The sequence below is a fragment of the Amblyraja radiata genome, chromosome 28 (genome assembly GCF_010909765.2).
Source record: "Amblyraja radiata isolate CabotCenter1 chromosome 28, sAmbRad1.1.pri, whole genome shotgun sequence".
In the NCBI taxonomy this organism is placed as follows: Eukaryota; Metazoa; Chordata; class Chondrichthyes; order Rajiformes; family Rajidae; genus Amblyraja; species Amblyraja radiata.
Window position 1 is genome coordinate 27,717,397 of NC_045983.1, and position 19,911 is coordinate 27,737,307.

General features: G+C 45.1%; 1 long non-coding RNA gene across 1 annotated transcript; it reads right to left on the reverse strand.

Moving 5' to 3' along the window:
- Positions 1 to 469: 469 nt before the first annotated feature.
- On the reverse strand, positions 470 to 18,783 carry LOC116989029. Its single transcript, XR_004416107.1, has 3 exons — positions 18,710 to 18,783; positions 17,588 to 17,592; positions 470 to 480 (listed from the first exon to the last, which is right to left on the reverse strand). It is a non-coding gene; the product is annotated as an uncharacterized LOC116989029 (long non-coding RNA).
- Positions 18,784 to 19,911: the final 1,128 nt, after the last annotated feature.

Sequence of the window (19,911 nt, forward strand, 5' to 3'; positions counted from 1 at the left end):
GCAACTGGAGTGTAGTGTATCGAACTCTGGCCTTCTTTCCACCCCAAATAAATCTAGATATTAATCTATCCCATTCCGTGAATTGTTTTAATGGGACCGCTATTGGCAGAGATTGAAACAAGTACAATAACCTTGGCAAAATATTCATTTTCACCACATTTATCTTACTACTAAAATCCATTGGGTAGATAGACCATCGCTCTATATCCTTTCTTATGTTTTGGTTGATGTAATTATAATTGGTCCCATACAACATTGATATCTTTTTTGTTATATGTACCCCTAGGTATTTGATTGATTTTGAATCCAATTTAATATTATACTTTTGCTTGATTTCTTCTCGAGGAGCACAGTTCAATATTCAATTTATATCCTGCATAAAAATTAAATTTCTCTATGATCCCCATCATCCTTGGAATGGAAGTGTTTACTTCCGTGAGATACATCATTACGTCATCTGCAAAAAGACCAATTTGTTCTCTGTCTCTTATAGTTACTCCCCTCAGTTCCCTATCTTGACGAATCGCTTGAGCCAATGGTTCAATATATATAGCAAACAGGGTAAGGGCTAAGACAACATCCCTGTCTCGTTCCTCTTCCTAACACACATCTCTCAGTTAAGGACCCATTCACCTTCACTCTTGCAGTAGGTTGCTGGTAAATTGATTTAATAACTTGAATTGAATCTTCGGTATAGCCAAATCTTTCTAGTGTTTGATATAAGAATTCCCAATTAACCCTACCGAAAGCCTTTTCCGCATCTAGGCTTATCAGGACAGCGCGCGTACTTTCCTTTTGAATCCTGTGTATTATATGTAGGGTTCATCTTATACTGTCCTGTGTTTGTCTGCCTACTATAAAACCAGTCTGGTCTTCATCAATTAAATCTGGCATGAACTTTTCAAATCGTTTGGAGATAATTGAAGAATATAATTTATAGTCCACATTTAGAATTGATATCAGTCTGTAGTTGGTACAATTTTCCTTGCCTTTGTTCTCTTTGGGGATTAATATTATAATTGCCTCTTTCACTGACGGGGGTGTCTTGCCTTCGTTGATAATCCAATTAAAGATTCTCAGAAGAAGTGGGTTCAGCTCATTCCGAAATATTTTATACCATTCTATAGGGAAACCGTCGCTGCCTGGGGCCTTGTTTGTTTTAATCCTACCAATTATCTTCTCTATCTCCTCCAGTGATATTTCTGCTGTGATTATTTTATTTTGTGTCTCTCCAATACAGGACAGATCTATTGTACTTAAAAAAGTCCCCATCTACTGCAGAGGTTTGTGTATATAATTCTCTATAATATTCCTGGAAGATATGTTCTATTTCTTTTGGATCACTCTTTAATTTCTGTGTACAGGGGTCCTTAAATTTGTGTATGGTGTTGTCAGCCTATTGTTTGCGTAGCCTCTGGGCAAGTATTTTAGTGGATTTGGGGCCTAGCTCATAATGTGCCTGTTTTACAAATCTTGCTTTATTCTCCACCTCTTGACCCAATATTCCATCCATTTGTCCCCTCAAATCTTCTATGTGTTTATAAGTTCTCTGGTCCTTATTATTTTTGTACTTCTGTTCTAAATCCTTCAGGTCCAATATCAAATGATTATATGTTTTCATTCTGGCCTTTTTAATATGTGATGCCCTAGCTATTAACCTACCTCATATTACAGCCTTCAATGAGTCCCATAGTATGGATGGGTCCATCTCCCCTTTGTCATTCTCCTCTAGATAACTTTTGATTTCCAATTTAATGTAATTAACAGTTGTTTTATCATTCAGTATTCCGACATTTAATCACCACACTGTGTTTTTCCTTCTACTGTCCATTTGAATTGTTAGGTATATGGCAATATGGTCTGATACATCTGCCACACCAATTCTGCAATCCGTTACCCTATAACAGTCTTCTTTCTGCATCTCCGAGAATGTTTTTTGTACTAAATTATATGTATGCACTGAGTACGAGCTGCTTTTAATCTCATTGTACATGTATAGTGACAATAAATGGCATATCTATCTATATCTATATGACATGGACGTCACACGCCGCAGCACTCGTGAGTAAGGCAAGGCAGCGCCTTTACCACCTCAGGCAATTGAGGAAATTCAGAGTGTCTCCGAGGATCCTCCAGTGCTTCTATGCAGCGGCGGTGGAAAGCATCTTGTCCGGGAACATTACCATCTGCTTTGGGAATTGCTCTGCCAAGGGCAAGAAGGCTCTGCAGAGAGTAGTGCGTTCGGCCGAACGCACTATGGGAACTTCACTTGCCCCCCTGCAGGAACTATACATCAGGAGGTGCAACTCCAGAGCCAACAATATCATGAGAGACCCCTTCCACCCCTGCAATGGACTGTTCCAGCTGCTACGGTCAGGCAAACGCCTCCGTTGCCATGCGGTGAGAACGGAGAGGTTGAGAAGGAGTTTCTTCCCAGAGGCCATTCGGACTGTAAACGCCTATCTCACCAGGGACTAACTCTACTGAACGTTTTTTCCTTCCATTATTTATTATGTAAAAGAATATGTGTGTTATGATTGTGTTTATAGTTTGTTTGGTTGTTTGTCTTTTAGCACAAAAGTCCGCGAGCATTGCCACTTTCATTTCACTGCACATCTCGTATGTGTATGTGACAAATAAACTTGACTTGACTTGACTTGACATTAAGGAATAGTCTATTCTGGAGTAAACTGAGTGCGGTGTTGAGTAATGTGTATAGTCGCTTTCTAGAGGGTGAAAATTCCTCCAGACATCAAGAAAACCAAATTCTTCACGGGTAGTGTTTAGTAGTTTTGTTAACTGGTTCTTATTCTTCTTTTTACTTGTCATATCATGCCTATGATTCAGCACAACATTCAGGTCCAATTTATCTAACTTCAAGTAATTAAGTAATCAAGTAATTCTTGTATCCCTTCTCTCTCCTTCTTTCCCCCATCCTAATTTAGTTTAGATTAGTTTAGAGATACAGCGTGGAAACAAGCCCTTCGGCCCACCGGATCCGCGCTGACCAGCAATCCCCGCACATTAACACTATCCTACACCCACCAGGGACATTTTTTACATTTATACCAAGCCAATTAACCTACAAACCTGTACGTCTTTAGAGTGTGGGAGGACACCGAAGATTTCGGAGAAAACCCACGCAGATCACGGGGAGAACGTCCAAACTCCGTACAGACAGCACAAGTGGTCGGGATCGAACCCGGGTCTCCGGCGCTGCATTTGCTGTAAGGCAGCAACTCTACCCTTGCGCCACCGTGACACCGTGACACCCGTCGTAACTAGTTTTACTATCATCCTGTTGTGTTCCTCTGACTGTACACACGATGTCATCTATCCCACGGCCAACAATGGCCTATTTCACACAGAGAGTTGTGAGTCTGTGGATTTCTCGGCCTCAGAGGGCGGTGGAGGCCGGTTCTCTGGATACTTTCAAGAGAGAACATAATAGGGCTCCTAAAGATAGCAGTCAGGGGACATGGGGAGATGGCAGGAACGGGGTACTGATTTTGGATGATCAGCCATGATCACATTGAATGGCGGTGCTGGCTCGAAGGGCCGAAGGGTCCACTCCTGCACCTATTGTCTATTGTCTATTGTCTGTTGTGCGCCCCATATTTCCTTGATTATTGTTGCTTTTTGCAAATCTTCCATTCAATTTTCCGAGTGCCGTCTATTTCTCTCATTCCCCTTTCTCCTGACTCCCAATCTGAAGATGGGTCTAGAACTGGAACGTCACCTATTCCTTTTCTCCAGAGATGCTGCCTGGCCCATTGAGTACCTTCACCACTTTGTGTTCAGCCCTATATGTTTATGTATTGGGCGAACACGATTGAAATTCAGGAGCAGATCATCATTGGAACGGTATAATATATTTATCTGCTCATGGTAGACACAACGTGCTGGAGTAACTCAGCGGGTCAGGCAACATCTCTGGAGAAAAAGGATGGGTGACGTTTTGGGAGGGAACTATTCTTCAGACTGTAAGTAGAAGGGGGGGGGGGTGGGGGAAGAGGAGGAATAAACAGGAGGCGAGAAACTGGAGGGGAGAGGGGTGGGTGCGATTGGAGGTAGGAAAAGGCCAGAACAAATCAGGGCCGGCAACAGATGACCAAGGAAGGTTGGAGCCCACAATTGCTCATTGTTGGCTGGGGAAGAGGTGATAACGAAGGAATTTAGAAGGATGAAAGGTGATCATAGAAACATATAACATTCTTAAAGGATTGGACAGGCAAGGGGCAGGAAAAATGTTCCCGATCTCGGGGGATTCCAGAACAAGGGGCCACAGTTTAAGAATAAGGGGTAGGCCATTTAGGACTGAGATGAGGAAAAATTCTTCACCCAGAGAGTTGTGAATCTGTGGAATTCTCTGCCACAGAAGGCAGTGGAGGCTAATTCACTGGATGTTTTTAAGAGAGAGTTAGATTTAGCTCTGAGGGCTAAAGGAATCAAGGGATATGGGGAAAGGGCAGGAATGGGATACTGATTTTAGATGATCAGCCATGATCATATTGAATGGCGGTGCTGGCTCGAAGGGCCGAATGGCCTACTCCTGCACCAATTTTTCTATGTTCTATGTTTCCATGTTTCTCAGGATGCGAACAGTGGAACTAGCAGGATGTCTAGCGTGGAGGATGGTTCGGGAGAGAGGGAATGCAGAGGTTACTTGCAATTAGAGAAATCAACGATCATGAAATGTTTATGGATGTTTAAGAAACAGTTAGACAGGCACATGGATAGGACAGGTGTAGATTGATATGGACCAAGCGCAGGCAGGTGGAACGAGTGTAACTGGGACATGTTGGCCGGTGTGGGCAAGTTGGGCCGAAGGGCCTGTTTCCACACTGTATCACTCTATGACTCTATGACTCTATGTGTGACATATGTGGATCATTTATAAGGCCAACTTTTAACATCAATACCTTTTTGACTTCTTGAACTTCTGCAAACTCCCTGAGATCTATCAGGAAGTTCTTGGATTCTGACTAATGAAGGATTGGCAATTATTTTTTGTCTGACTAAGGTAGTCAAAAATGCTGGAGAAACTCAGCGGGTGAGGCAGCATCTATGGAGCGAAGGAATAGGTGACGTTTCGGGCCAAGACCCTTCGTCACCTATTCCATCCTACACAATTTTAGGTAACCTTGGCACTTTCCCGGCTTCCTATGAAAGATCTTGACTCCTCTGGTTTGCTGCTAATTGTCAAACATACATCCTGCGATGAGGTAACGCCGTGAATCTAATTCTGCAGTTAATGACGGCTCTATTCGTTTCAATACTGTTCAGTTTTGAGTTGCCAGAGCTATTCTGAAATGTTAACAATGGACACAAAGTGCTGGAGTAACTCATCGGGTCAGGCACCATCTCTGGAGAACATGGATAGGTGATGTTTCAGACTGTCTGATGAAGGGACCCGACTCAAAACGCCACCTACCCATGTTCTCCAGAGATGCTGCCTGACCCGCTGAATTACTCCAGTCCATTGCGTGCCTTTGTGTAAACCAGGTCCTTGTTTCCATGTTATACATTCTGTTCTGAAATAACCCACGGCCTGGTGAATCTGTGCCAAAGACGGGTTGGAATCTACCCAGGCATTGAGATGGAGGAATCTGGGACATTGGCTGCATGTTTTGATTTGTGACCATGATTATCCTACAGTTAGATCCACACATATTTTAACAATGAGGAGTTCTTCATTCAGTTTGGCTTGAAGGCCAATGTCCTTGGAGAGAATATCTGCTCTTAATAGAAATCACAGCCTGTGTGACTAAACAGTCACTATTTGAAGTGGGAATGATTGTTGCCTGAAGCTAAAAAAAATCCATGGGCAGCTGAAAAGGATCTGGTAATCTTGATTAAGTTATCACGCAGTCAATCTAGGGTTGTCAGACTGCAAGGAGAAACAGAGACAGTCTGAATCCCATGGGAGATAAACGCCGAAATACAAAAACACATGCTGCATTATTTAGGTAGGAAGGAACTGCAGATGCTGGTTTAAACCGAAGATGGACACAATAGACAATAGACAATGGACAATAGGTGCAGGAGTAGGACATTCGGTCACTCGGCCATTCGAGCCAGCACCGCCATTCAATGTGATCATGGCTGATCATCCCCAATCAGTACCCCGTTCCTGCCTTCTTCCCATATCGCCTGACACCGCTATCTTTATGAGCCCTATCTAGCTCTCTCTTGAAAGTATCCATAGAACCGGCCTCCACCAGAGGCAGGGAATTCTCAGGAGAGAAGGAATGGGTGACGGTTCAGTTTAAGACCCCACTTCTTCAGGGTCTCGACCCAAAACGTCACCCATTCCTTCTCTCCAGAGATGCTGCCTGCCCTGCTGAGTTACTCTGGCATTTTGTGTCTATCAGCTGTGTTATATGTACTGCGATTCTCACATGGCCTTGAGGTACGAAGTAAATATCACTGCATTTTATTGACACGTCTATTTCCAATTATTGGCAGCGTAACATGAGCAGGCCAGTTAGTTACTTTTCCCATCTAAATATACACAAGAGACATTTGAATTTTCATCTGTTGCGACTCTGACGAAACGCCATAAAATATAAATGCCATTGTTTTATTTTCCCTACAACCTGAACCAATGTCAGTCAAAGAATTATCCAACAATGTGGCTTCTGCGGCATTAACTAGGCAACCCGTGAAGGTCATTTTAAGGGGATGTGGATGATTTTAAGGGTGAGTTATAGAGCATATACGGAAGGAAGTCCGTGGAGGTTTTGCCTCTATGCTTTCATGAAAGGAGGGTGAAAGGTGACTTGACAAAAGCTTAAGCATTGGATAGCTCAGTTGAGCCGAACATCCTTTAATTTCACTTTAGAGATACAGTGCGGAAACAGGCCCTTCAGCCCAGCGAGTCTGCACTGACCAGCGATCCCACACACTGACATGACCCAACACACACTAGGGACAATTTTACATTTTATACCAAGCCAATTAACCCTACAGGCCTGTACGTCTTTGGAGTGTGGGAGGATACCAAAGATCTCGAAGAAAACCCACACAGGTCATGGCGAGAACGTACAAACTCCTATCAGACAGCACCCATAGTCAGGATCGAACCCGGGTCTCTGGCGCTGTGACACAGTGGCTCTACCGCTGCGCTACCGTGTCGCACCACGTGTTATTAACACGTAGTTCACAACATGCAAGTAATACCGGGCCAGGCAGCATCTGTGGAAGGAATGGACAAGCAATGTTTTGGGACCCTTCTTGTCTAAAGTCAATTTCTTCTTGCAGGGAGGTCTGGGTGGGGGGTTTCTATTGATGACAGGCATTGTGGAGAGGGAATGATATATGGCAGTAGAACCCCCTTCCCCTACTAATCAATATGCAGGAGCTGTCACGCATTTAAAATGTTAGCTTCAGAGATACAGCATGGAAACAGGCTGAAGAAGAGTCTGAAGAAGTGTCTCGACACAAAACTTCACCCATTCCTTCTCTCCAGAGATGCTACCTGACCCGCTGAGTTACTCCAGCATTTTGTGTCTATCTTCTGTGTAAACCAGCATCTGCAGTTCCTTCCTTCCAAATTATTCATTCCTCCCCAGCACGATTAAAGCAAGGAATAGGCTTCACCCTACCATTGTTACTCTACCAGACGCAACTAAATTTAAGGATCCTTTTTTTGCTTAAGTCCACCCTCCGCCACCTCCAGTTTAAATTCCATTTGGAGTATTTTGGAGGACCAAGAGCCAAGAACAAGAACCAAGGAGAACCTTCTTCATTGATCCAATGAAACTTTATTGTCACATGCATCTAGGTACAATGACATGTTTTGGTTTGCATAAAAATCATGAGCACAAGTTCACAAGTTATAGGAGTGGAATTAGGCCATTCGGCCCATCATGGCTGATCTCTGCCTCCTTATGCCATCTTCTTACCTTCTCCCCATAACCCTTGACACCCGTTCTAATCAAGAATTTGTCTATCTCTGCCTTAAGGGACTGTCCCACTTTCACGACCTAATTCACGACCTATTTTACTCGTGGACATTTTTCATCATGTTGAAAAAATGCCCCGACCTACTTGATGACACAAGTACCTACGACTAGCATCACGACCTACCTACGACCTCCTACGACCTCGTGACGACCATGCTGCGAGTATGAGTCAAGGGCAAACTCGGCAGAGGTCGTGAATTAGGTCATGAAAGTGGGACAGGCCCTTTAGAAATATCCACTGGCTTGGCCTCCACAGCCCTCTGTGGCAATGAGTTCCACAGATTAACTACCCTCTGACTAAAGAAGTTCCTCCTCACCTCCTTTCTAAACGATCACCCTTTAATTCTGAGGCTATGACCTCTGGTCCTAGACTCTCCCACCAGTGGAAACATCCTTTCCACATCCACTCTATTTGTGCCTTTCATTATTCTGTAAGTTTCAATGAGGGTTCCCCCTCGACCTAAACTCCAGCGAGTAGAGGCCCAGTGCCGTCAAACGTTCATCTTATGCTAACCCACTCATTCCTGGGTGAGCGGACCTCATCTCGGCAGTACGCACGTGTCACCACGTTATGAAGCAGACAAAGTCACAAACGTTCACCAACGACCAGGACTCTCTTGATCAAAACACAACATGCTGGAGGAACTCAGCCGGAGGGTCAGCCAAGTGGCCTATTCCTGCTTCTATCTCTTGGGACCTTAACTGCCCTTTCCCCATCTTCATCCCGTCCAGCCTCAAGCTTGGCAGGAGAGGAAAACTCATGATTTCAAAATTAACGCAAGATTTTAATTGCAACCTCTGAGAGGTTATTCGTCAAATTCCGTACAAGAGAGAAAGCAGGCTTGTTGTGTGGTTGAAATATGAAGTCAATGAATCGTAAAGTGACAACATCAATCACCTCCACAACAGCTTGGCTCAGTTACGGTGGAATGAAAAGATGGTTCCTCTTTGTTTGAACAATGTTCTTTGACCTCAGCCTCCGAAGAGACTGATCTGTTGTGCCCATGTGATATTTTCACTCATCATACCCATTACTTGCACGATCCCCTCAGGAGAGAGAACTCCAATCAATTTCTAGACAGCGAAAATCTCTCGCCATCTGTCTTAAGTTGGGCCCAAGCCTGCTACGGGAAAGGATTGAGGAGCGCTTCAATCACCGAGATCTTCTATGGATCCGCAGCCAGGAGTGTAGGGAGAAAAAACTGCAGACGCTGGTTCACACCAAAGATAGAAACATGGTAAATAGGTGCAGGATTAAGCCATTCGGCCCTTCGAGCCAGCATCGCCATTCAATATGATCATGGCCGAACAACCAGAATTGGTATCCTGTTCCTGCTTTCTCCCCATATCCCTTGATTCCGTTAGCCCTAAGAGCTCGTAGACACAAAATGCCATCAGCATCCATAAAGACTCCTCACACCCTTGTAACGGACTGTTCGAACTACTTCCCTCCGGCAGACGTTACAAGGCCTTCTACGCCCGAACCTCCAGACTCAGAAACAGCTTTATTCCCAGAGCTATAGCGGCTCTGAACCGGCCCTGCTGAGTGCCCCCCCCCTCCCCCCCCCCCCCCCCCCCCCCTGGACTGTCTCCCTCGGAGGACCACGTCACACAGCTTATTTATTTATTTTACTCATCTTTTACATCGGTTGGAAGCTGCAGACTAAATCTCGTTGCACTGACGTGCAATAACAATAAAAGATATTATTATTATTATGCTTCGAGCCCCTAGACACAAAATGCATTGTAGTGATGCATTCCTCAGCAGGGTCTCGAACCAAAACGTCACCCATTCCTTCTCTGCAGAGATGCGGCCTGTCCCGCTGAGTTACTCCAGCATTTTGTGTCTATCTTCGGCTTACACCCAGGAGGGCAATCGGGTGTTGGCCAGAGGACAGGTCCCCAGGACAGTGACCACAAGGAGCAAGAGGGCCAACATGGAGTCATAGAGTCACAGAGTGATACAGTGTGGAAACAGGCCCTTCGGCCCAACTTGCCCACACCAGCCAACATGTCCCAGCTACACTAGTCCCACCTGCCCGTGTTTGGTCCATATCCCTCCAAACTTGCTTGAATTTGTGTCGCCATGTGGGGCTCAGGATGGGCACTTTTGCTGCCTGGATTAAACTTTCGATTTTAGAGATACAGCGTGGAAACAGGCCCTTCGGCCCACCGGGTCCGCGTCGACCAGCGGTCACCTTGTACACTAGCACTTTCTTACACACTAGGGACAATTTCCAATTTTTTACTGTCTACGGGTCCTGACTTCGGGTGCTGCCTGTACGGAGTTTGTACGTTCTCCCTGTGACCTGCGTGGGTTTTCTCCGGTGAACTCCAGTTTCCTCCCACACTCCAAGGACGTACAGGTTGGAAGGTTAGTTGACTTTGGTAAAATTGTAAATTGTCCCTCGTGTGTGTAGGATAGTGTTAGTGCGCGGGGGATGGATGATCGGCACGGACTCGGTGGGACAAAGGTCTTGATTCCGTGCTGTATCTCTAAACTAAACTAAACTAAACCAGAGGAGTGTGTGTAAACTCGAGGGGTGCCTGGAGAGTGAGGTTGCTATAGTGACGGTCAGCCTGAACTTTGGCAGAAAGCTTGGTCTTCAGGCACACAAATGAATGCCAAAAGAAATCTATCATCATAACACGATGCCCGAAAAAGGCTCTCGACCCGAAACGTCACCCATTCCTTCTCTCCTGAGACGCTGCCTGTCCCGCTGACTTACTCCAGCATTTTGTGTCTATCTTCGGTTTAAACCAGCATCTGCAGCTCCTTCCCACATTACAACACTATGCAGTGGGCTGGAACCACATTCCTGCCCCACTCTGTTGCAACTGTTGCTAAGCTTGGGCAGTATACAGCCCAGTGGCATGAATATATTGATTTCCCTAACTCCAAGTAAACCCGGCATTCCCTCTCTCTCTCCATCCCTCCCCCAACCAAGTCGCACCAGCTTCTCGTTTTCACCCAACAAACAGTTAACAATGGCCTGTCTCCTTTATCAATGTTACTTTTTTGCATTCATTTGTTCTAGATCTCTCTACATCATCGTCTATATCTCTCGTTTACCTTTCCCCAGACTAGTCTGAAGCAAAGATCCTATAGCAAGCAAGATAGCCCGCTCGACGAAAAAGACATAGTACGGTCATGGGTAGATTCATGGGTAATGTTCGGCCCCATTTCTGTAACCGACTTCCGTCTCCGCACCAAAGATCCCATAGGATAATAGTGCGGAGAGGGAAGCCGGTTACGGAAACATCCTCGTAAAAATAAAAGTTATTTGGTAAAAATCTTCTCCTCATTTTCCGAATTATAATTTGTTAACACAAAATGTTCCCCCACAACGTTGATTACACTGCGAGTCGGGTCGGGTCGGATCGGGTCGGGTCGGGTTACAGAAATGGATGAAAAAAAGGCCCACGTTCCGTTCCGTTGCGTACTACACGTCAGCCCATTGCATTTAGAAGGAGTGGTCTATCTTGCTCCGCTATAGGTTCTTTGGTCTGAAGAAAGGTCTCGACCCGGAATGTCACCCATTCCTTCTCTCCAGAGATGCTGCCTGAGTTACTGCGGCATTTTGTGGCTATCTGCTGCTAAGGTGATGACAGTATCGGGCCACAGCACATCAGGTTCACCCCAAACTCTCACCACAATGCCAACAAATGCAGATCTCACCGTACGCTGATTACTGCTTCATTGCTTAGGTGTGTTTTGTTGCTATCGTCCTCATGGGTAAACAGCAATAATAATGAAAGATGGAAGATAGACACAAAATGCTGGAGTAACGAACGGGCAGCACGGTGGTGCAGCGGTAGAGCAACTGTCTTACAGCGCCAGAGACCCGGGTTTGATCCTGACTACGGGCGCTTGTCTGTACGGAGTTTGTACGTTCTCCCCGTGACCTGCGTGGGATTTCTCCAAGATCTTCGGTTTCCTTCCACACTTCAAAGACGTACAGGTTTGTACGTTAATTGGCTTGGTATAAATATAAAATGCAAAATTGTCCCTCGAGTGTGTAAGATAGTGTTATGTGCGGGGATCGCTGGTCGGTGCCGACTCGGTGGGCTGAAGAGCCTGTTTCCATGCTCTATCTCTAAACTAAACTAAACTAAACTCAGCGGGACAGGCAGCATCTCTGGAGAGAAGGAATGGGTGACGTTTCGGGTCAAGACCCTTCTTCAGACCCGAAATGTTACCCATTCCTTCTCTCCAGAGACGCTGCCTGTCCCAGAATTACTCCATCATTTTGAGTCTATCTTCGGTATAAACCGGCATCTGCAGTTCTTTCCTACACAATAATGAAAAATCCTTGTTTTTATCTCATAATAGCGATCTTCCTCAAAAATGCCCAAGGCCTTTGTTTGTGGTCATATAACCTCCACATTCAAGACAGCCAGCATCACCAGCATGTTTTGATGAAAGGTCTTTCACCTGAAACTTTAGAAGGTGGCACGGTGGCGCAGCGGTTGAGTTGCTGCCTTACTGCGCCAGAGACCCGGGTTTGAACCTGACCTCTGGTGCTGTCTGTGCAAGGTTTGTACATTCTCCCTGTGACCGCGTGGGTTTCCTTTGGGTGATCCGGTTTCCTCCCATGTTTCAATGATGCGTGGGTTTGTAGGTTAATTGGCTTCTGTAAATTGCCCCCTGGTGTGTCGGATGTGAAACTATGATAACATAGAACTGGTGTACGGGTGATCAGTGGTCAGCGCGGACTCAGTTCTTTCCACGCTGTATCTCTAAGCTAAACTCAACCCAAGACATCACCAATTCCTTCTCTCCAGAGATGCTACCTGACCCGCTGTTACTCCAGCATTTTGTGTCTATCTTAAAGCAAATGAATGATTGTTGAAATGAAGAGAGTGGTGAGTCTGTGGAATTCTCTGCCACAGAGGGTAGTTGAGGCCAGTTCATTGGCTATATTTAAGAGGGAGCTAGATGAGGCCCTTGTGGCTAAGGGGATCAGGGGGTATGGAGAGAAGGCAGGTACGGGATACTGAGTTGGATGATCAGCCATGATCATATTGAATGGCGGTGCAGCTCGAAGGGCCGAATGGCTTACTCCTGCACCTATTTTCTATGTTTCTATGTTTCTATGTTCTCTTGCCACAGATACTGCCCGACCTGTTGAGTGTTTCTGAAATTCTCTGTTTTACTTATGAACGAACGTCAACAGAAAAGCACGAGAATGGATATTTTGGTTCATGAAAACCTGAAATACAGTTTGAAATCTGTTTCCAATTGTACTTCAGTGTCTGGTGACTCTCCTTAACACCATAGAACCTGCACTGTTGTGGTGCTCGTAATTGTTTGAAGGAATTGCAGTTCAATAATTAATTTTGTCAGTTTAATTAGATCACCAGCAACAGATAAAGAATGCATTCCTTTGTCACACCAACAGCAGGCGTCTGATTTAAGCAGGGGTTTATTTTGGCTTTATTCTCTTGAGATTAAATGTTCAGAAGCAGTAAACCAACTTGTTTTACAGCTCAGAATGGTTTTCTCGTTGGTTATAAATCTTATGGAGTCAACTTATTGTTTATAATGGAGAATGGCAAAGAGTTTCATTTTAAAACTAATGGATTTATAAACCCATTGATCTTAAGTAGTAAAAAGAGAACAGATTACATTTTCCCTCAAGGCTAATTGCATCGAGCTGAATTATCTTTCAATGTTGCTACTTCAAGTTGGCTGCGGCGAGCTAACGTGGTAAACAATAACATTTCTTTGTTCATTAGACATGTAATCCAACACTGTGGTTGATAATTACCTGTTTTGTTTAATGCACTATACTGTATGCATTAGCAGTGGAATTACCAGCGCAGCCATTAACCATTTCAACATTTAATCAAAAAAAGGTGCTCTTAATTTTCCGAATCAATAGTGTAACACTAAGTGTCTCGAAGCTTCACTGTGAAACTTTAGACTAAATCAGCAAAATCTCGAGCCGCAGACGATGTGGCACAAAATCGCGAGCCACAGAACTGGAAAGCAGTTAATGGGTCTGATGACGGGTCTCGACCAGATATGTCACCTATTCCTTTTCAACAGAGATGCTGCCTGACGCACTGGGTTACTTCAGCAGTAAAAACCAGCATATGCAGTTCTTTGTTTCGACACTCTGGATTGTGGTGGAAGGTCTGTGACCAGTAATGTACCACAGAGATCCAGGCTGTTTCTTTGTCATATACACGTGATTTAGATGTAAAGGTAGAATGGGTTCGTTAGTAATTTTGTAGATGGCACCAAAATTGGTGGCGTTGCAGATAATGTGGAAGGGTGTCAAAGTATACAGTGGGAGGTAGATCAGCTATAGAAGTGGGTGGAGAAATGGCAGATGGTGTTTAATGCAAGCAAGCGTGAAGTGTTGCACTTTGGGAGGTTGAATGTAAGGACCTTGCCATATACTTAATGGGAAAGCCATTCAACAGCAAAGCCCATAACTCCCTGAAATTGGCAACACAAGTAGATAGAGTGATAATAGACACAAAAAGCTGGAGTAACTCAGCAGGACAGGCAGCATCTCCGGAAAGAAGGAATGGGTGAGATCTCTGCGGAGATGCTGCTTGTCCCGCTGAGTAACTCCAGCTTTTTGTTCTACAGTTTAAACCAGCATCTGCAGTTCTTTCTTACATAGATAGAGTGATAAAGTTGGCATAGGGTATGCTGGTCTTCATAGGTCAGGGCATTTGAGTATAAATGTCAGGAGGTCATGTTGCAGATTTAAAGGACTTTGGTTAGGCCACATTTGGAATATTGTGTGCAGTTTTGGTCACCCCCATGATAGAAAGGATGTGGAGACGTTGGAGATACTTGGATCGTGAGACTTTCTCTCATGAGTCAGGGTCAGAACCTCGAGTAACTTATAATGGACACAAAAAGATGGAGTAACTCAGCAGGTCAGACAGAATCTATGGAGAAAAGGAATAGGTGACATTTCGCGTTGAGTCCTACTCAGGTAACTTATACCTGTTACCAACACCAGTAATTATCAGGCAACTGAACCACCTTACCACGACTAGAGAGCAGTGCTGAACTACTATCTATCTCATTGGCGACCCTCGGATTATCTTTGATCGGACTTTACTGGCTTTACCTTGCACTAAACACTAAACAAGGGGATGACAGATGGCACAATGGGCTAAGTGTTCGGCTGGCAACCGGAAGGTAGCCCGTTCGAATCCCGCTTGGAGTGCATACTGTCGTTGTGTCCTTGGGCAAGACACTTCACCCACCTTTGCCTGTGTGTGAATGTGTGTGAATGTGTGTGAGTGATTGGTGGTGGTCGGAGGGGCCGTAGGCGCAGATTGGCAGCCACGCTTCCGTCAGTCTGCCCCAGGGCAGCTGTGGCTACAGAAGTAGCTTACCACCACCGAGTGTGACTGAGGAGTGAATGAATAATGCGATGTAAAGCGCCTTGAGTATTAGAAAGGCGCTATATAAATCCCATCCATTATTATTATTATTATAAACATTATTCCATTATCATGTATCTACTGTATACACTGTAAATGACTCGATTGTAATGTATAGGAAGGAACTGCAGATGCTGGATTAAATTTGAGATGGACACATGTATTGTCTTTCCGCTGACTGGTTAGCACGCAACAAAAGCTTTTCACTGTACCTCGTTACACGTGACAATAAACCACATTTAAACTGAAATAAAATATTTTTTTCCACGGTGGAAATATCAAAGGCTAGAGGACATAGCTTTAAGATGAGAGGGGAAAAATGTTAAAAGAGATCTGCAGGGCAAGTTTTTTTACGTAGGTGCCTGGAAAGTGCTGCCAAGTGTAGTGGTGGAGAGAGACACAATAGTGGCATTTATTAGATTTTTAGATAGACACTTAGAAAACATAGAAAATAGGTGCAGAAGGAGGCCATTCGGCCCCTCGAGCCAGCACCGCCATTCATTGTGATCATGGCTGATCGTCCCCAATCAATGACCCATGCCTGCCTTCTCCCCATATCCCTTGATTCCACTAGCTCGTAGAGCTCTATCTAACTCTCTCTTAAATCCATGGGTAGCACAAGTGGATGGCACGGTGGCGCAGCGATAGAGTTGTTGCCTTAAGGGCCTGTCCCACTTAGGCGCCATTTACGCAACATCATTTACGCGTCACGAGGCACGACGCACGCGTCGTGATGCGCACATGATGCGCGCATGGTGCGTGGTGACGTAGGCAGTGATGCGCGGTCGCCAGGCGGCGCCCCAGGATTTTGGGATGCACAAAATCTTCGCTCACCATCTGCGTGACGTGCAAATGACGCCCGAGTGGGACAGGCCCTTTACAGGGCTTGCAGTGCCGGAGATCCGGGTCCGATCCCGACTACGGATGCTTGTCTGTACGGAGTTTGTACTTTTCTCCCCGTGACCGCGTGGGTTTTCTCCGAGATCTTCGGTTTCCTCCCACACTCCAAAGACGTGCAGGTTTGTAGGTTAATTGGCTTGGGTTTGTATACTTGGTATAAGTGCATATTGTTCTTCGTGTGCATAGGCTTGGGTCAGCGTGGACTCGGTGGGCCGAAGGGCCTGTTTCTGTGCTGTATCTCTAAACTAAACTAAACCATGGAAATGCAGGGAATGGAGGCTTCTGGATCATGTGTGTACAGAGGCGGTTAGTTTGACGGCATCATATTCAGCATGGATATTGTGGGCCGAAGGGCCTGTTGCATGTGCCGTGTTGTAATGTTCCATTCTAAACTGTAAACCCGGTTACAGTCACCCTGTGAATTAACATTGTGACCAGAGATTCAGCTAAACACATTCATTTATATATGCACATGTTCCAAGATGATCTGCTCCACCAGGGATTAAACCCAAATGATTTATCTTTCCTCGTAGCTAAATCCTCCTTGGAGAACCCTTTCTAAGTTTCTGATATTTAGTACACTGTCTGTGAAGCTTCACTTAAAACCACCATGTATCACAGAGAGAGAGAAACAACCTTTCTTTCTTTTGTTCTCTTCTGTAGACTTTTTAAAGGGGAACTCGATCACTATTAAAGTGCACAGGCATCAGGTCTGCTTTTTGTATCTGTCTTTCGGGGCTGCTTGTAGATAAGAATGTACGTTGCCTTGCTATTTGAAGTGCTGGTGTGCAGTATTGATTCTACCACTCCAAAGCCTAATCATCCTATCAATTGAAGGCTAAAGAGCACCTGGACTTATTTGTTTCTTTTACTAGACTATCGTGGTGATTTTTTTGCCTGTAACATAAATGGGAATTTATGAATGGGTAAAGACAAGTGGACTGCACGGTGGCACAGCGGTAGAGTTGCTGCCTTACAGCGCCAGAGACCCGGGCTCGATCCTGACTACGCTCCTGCTTTGGCTGTGCGGAGTTTGTACGTTCTCCCCGTGACCTGCGTGGGTTTTCTCCAAGATCTTCGGCTTCCTCTCACACTCCAAAGACGTACAGGTTTTTTAGGTTAGTTGGCTTGGTATGAATGTAAAATTGTCCCTAGTGTGTGTAGGATTGTGTTAGTGTGCGGGGATCGCTGGTTGGTGCGGACTCTGTGGGATGAAGTGCCTGTTTCCGCACTGTATCTCTAAACTAAACTGAACTAAACCACCCTTGGCAGCGTAGTACAGGCACCCTGCACATCTCCTTTACATTTGCTCCTAATCTGTAATATTTCCACCCAGTACAGCACAAGAACAGGCCATTCGGCCCAGGTTCTGCCTGCCTACCCAAACTACGTCACTCATCATTTTATGTACTTCTATCACATCTCCCCTCAGCCTCCTGTGTTCCAGAGAAAACAGTCCAAGTATCCAATCTCTCCTTGTCCCCTCTATTCCAGGCAGCATTCTGGTAAACCACTTCTTCGCCCTCTCCAAAGCCTCCACATCCTTCCTATAACGAGGTGTCCAGAACTGCACGCAATGCTCCAAATCCGGACAAACCAGAGTCGACATACACCTTCTTTCCTTATGTTCCCACCTATCACCTCCCAGTCGATGTCTGAACCATACACCCTCCCCTCCTCCATCTGACTCCATCCATCCATCAACCCAATCCTCTCATCTCCTCCCACCAGCCTTTGTCTCTCCCCTCCCTCTCACTTCCATATGTGGACCTCTTTACCTCCCCACCCTCAGTCCTGATGCACGGACTCGACTCGAAGCGTCAACCGTCCCTTTGCCTCCGCAGATGCTGCTTGACCCGGTACGTTTAGTTCAGTTTAGAGATTCAGCGTGGAAAGAGGCCCTGTGGGCAAGTTGGGCTGAAGGGCAAGTTTCTACGTTGTAAGACTCTATGACTCCATATGCATCTGAGGCTGTACCTGGCCTGAGCGTTGGAGAAAAGTGCTAGTAGCTCGTAGCACAGGGTGAAAACACCTTTGTTGACTTCAGACGTAATAGTTCTTCCATCCAGCCTAATGAAAATAACAATATTGATGATCACATTCCAGTAATCACTTCATATTTCACTAAGGATAATCCACTATAAATGTACCCTTCTGTGATCTCATCTACTATCTTTATATACATTATTAGGCGGCTGCATTTGTGGTTAGACCCCCCAAAAAAATTGCTACAAAAGGTTTCTCAACAGGTTTTGTAGTATCAGGTGTGCTCAATAACATACCAAAAGTCTACCACAGTTAGACCACTGGAAATGTCTAATTTGGTCTCGGGGGCGCCTCCTGCAGTTGGCCTAGAAGGCTCTGGAGGCATTACTCTGGTTCAAGCTTCTTCTTCTTGAGTATGGTTGTAGACACCAAAACACTACATCTATTTGTTTGTGCAGGTCGGGATGATTGCATTAGCCGAAACAGGGTTGACCACGTGAAGGTTGCAATCTCCCACCCCTCTGGCCCAGTGTGTTCCCACCATTACCTCCAGCCACCCCATCCATTCTAAATCTGTACAACATCAGTTGCAGCCCATGTTGAACTTCAGGATTTCTAAAACCCCTGCGGCATCGAGTAGCCACGACTATTCCTTCCCCGGATTACAACGGTTTACAGTGCGCCAGAGCTCAACCAACTCAGCAAAGAGTGAGTTAGTACTCAATTCTGGTCCAATCCATCACTTGTCTTCCACTGCCATACATCGATTTGCCTAGTCAAGCGATCTGTGTAGATCAATAACTGTTTTTGGAGCAATATTGTGTGAGACTAAATAAATTAGTTTGTTTTGTAATGGGAAGAAATAAGGTGCCACTCAGGGGTCTAGCAATACAACCTCCCCTCATTACAATCCTGGTGTCCACTGGTTGGAAAAGTCAAGCTTGAAAAGTTTGGGCCATTTTATATTGTAGTAAACCTCCTTATCTTAATGTTAGAAGTAAACGCGTGACTTGTTCCTGCTTGGTTACAGGGATGCAATGAGTGAGATCCGAGATTAGCTTTGCCCTTCATTGCTGTTTGAGGGGAGTGTTTTCAATGGAGCATGATGCAGGTGTCCAGATAGTTATGATTGATTTTACACATGAGGCATATAGAATAGGTCAATAAGGGTTTCAAATGCAAACTTATCTGAAATGCCAAATCTTTCAAGATCTTTCTGTTGTCAAGATTGTTTTACAAGCGGACCATCCATGAAATTGCCCGCGGTAAAGTGAAAGGCATGTTGTTTCCGTTGAGAATGACTGATATGCTACCGAATACTGTACTACACGATGCATCACAGAGTATAAGAAACTTTTTTTTGCGAACTCAGTACTATGAAAGCAAGCATTCCTTCTCTCCAGAGATGCTGCCTGTCCCGCCTGCCTGAGTTACTCCAGCATTTTGTGTCTATCTTCAGTGTTAAACCAGCATCTGCAGTTCCTTCCCACCCATTGAGTTTCTTGGTACTTGGTGACATTTGTGGTAAATAGCACATGGTCCGTGTGATACGGTGTAGGAAGAAACTGCAGATGCTGGTTTATACCGAAGAGAGAGATGTTACTCTCCATGACTCTAAATCTGCATTAAAAACTGAAAATGC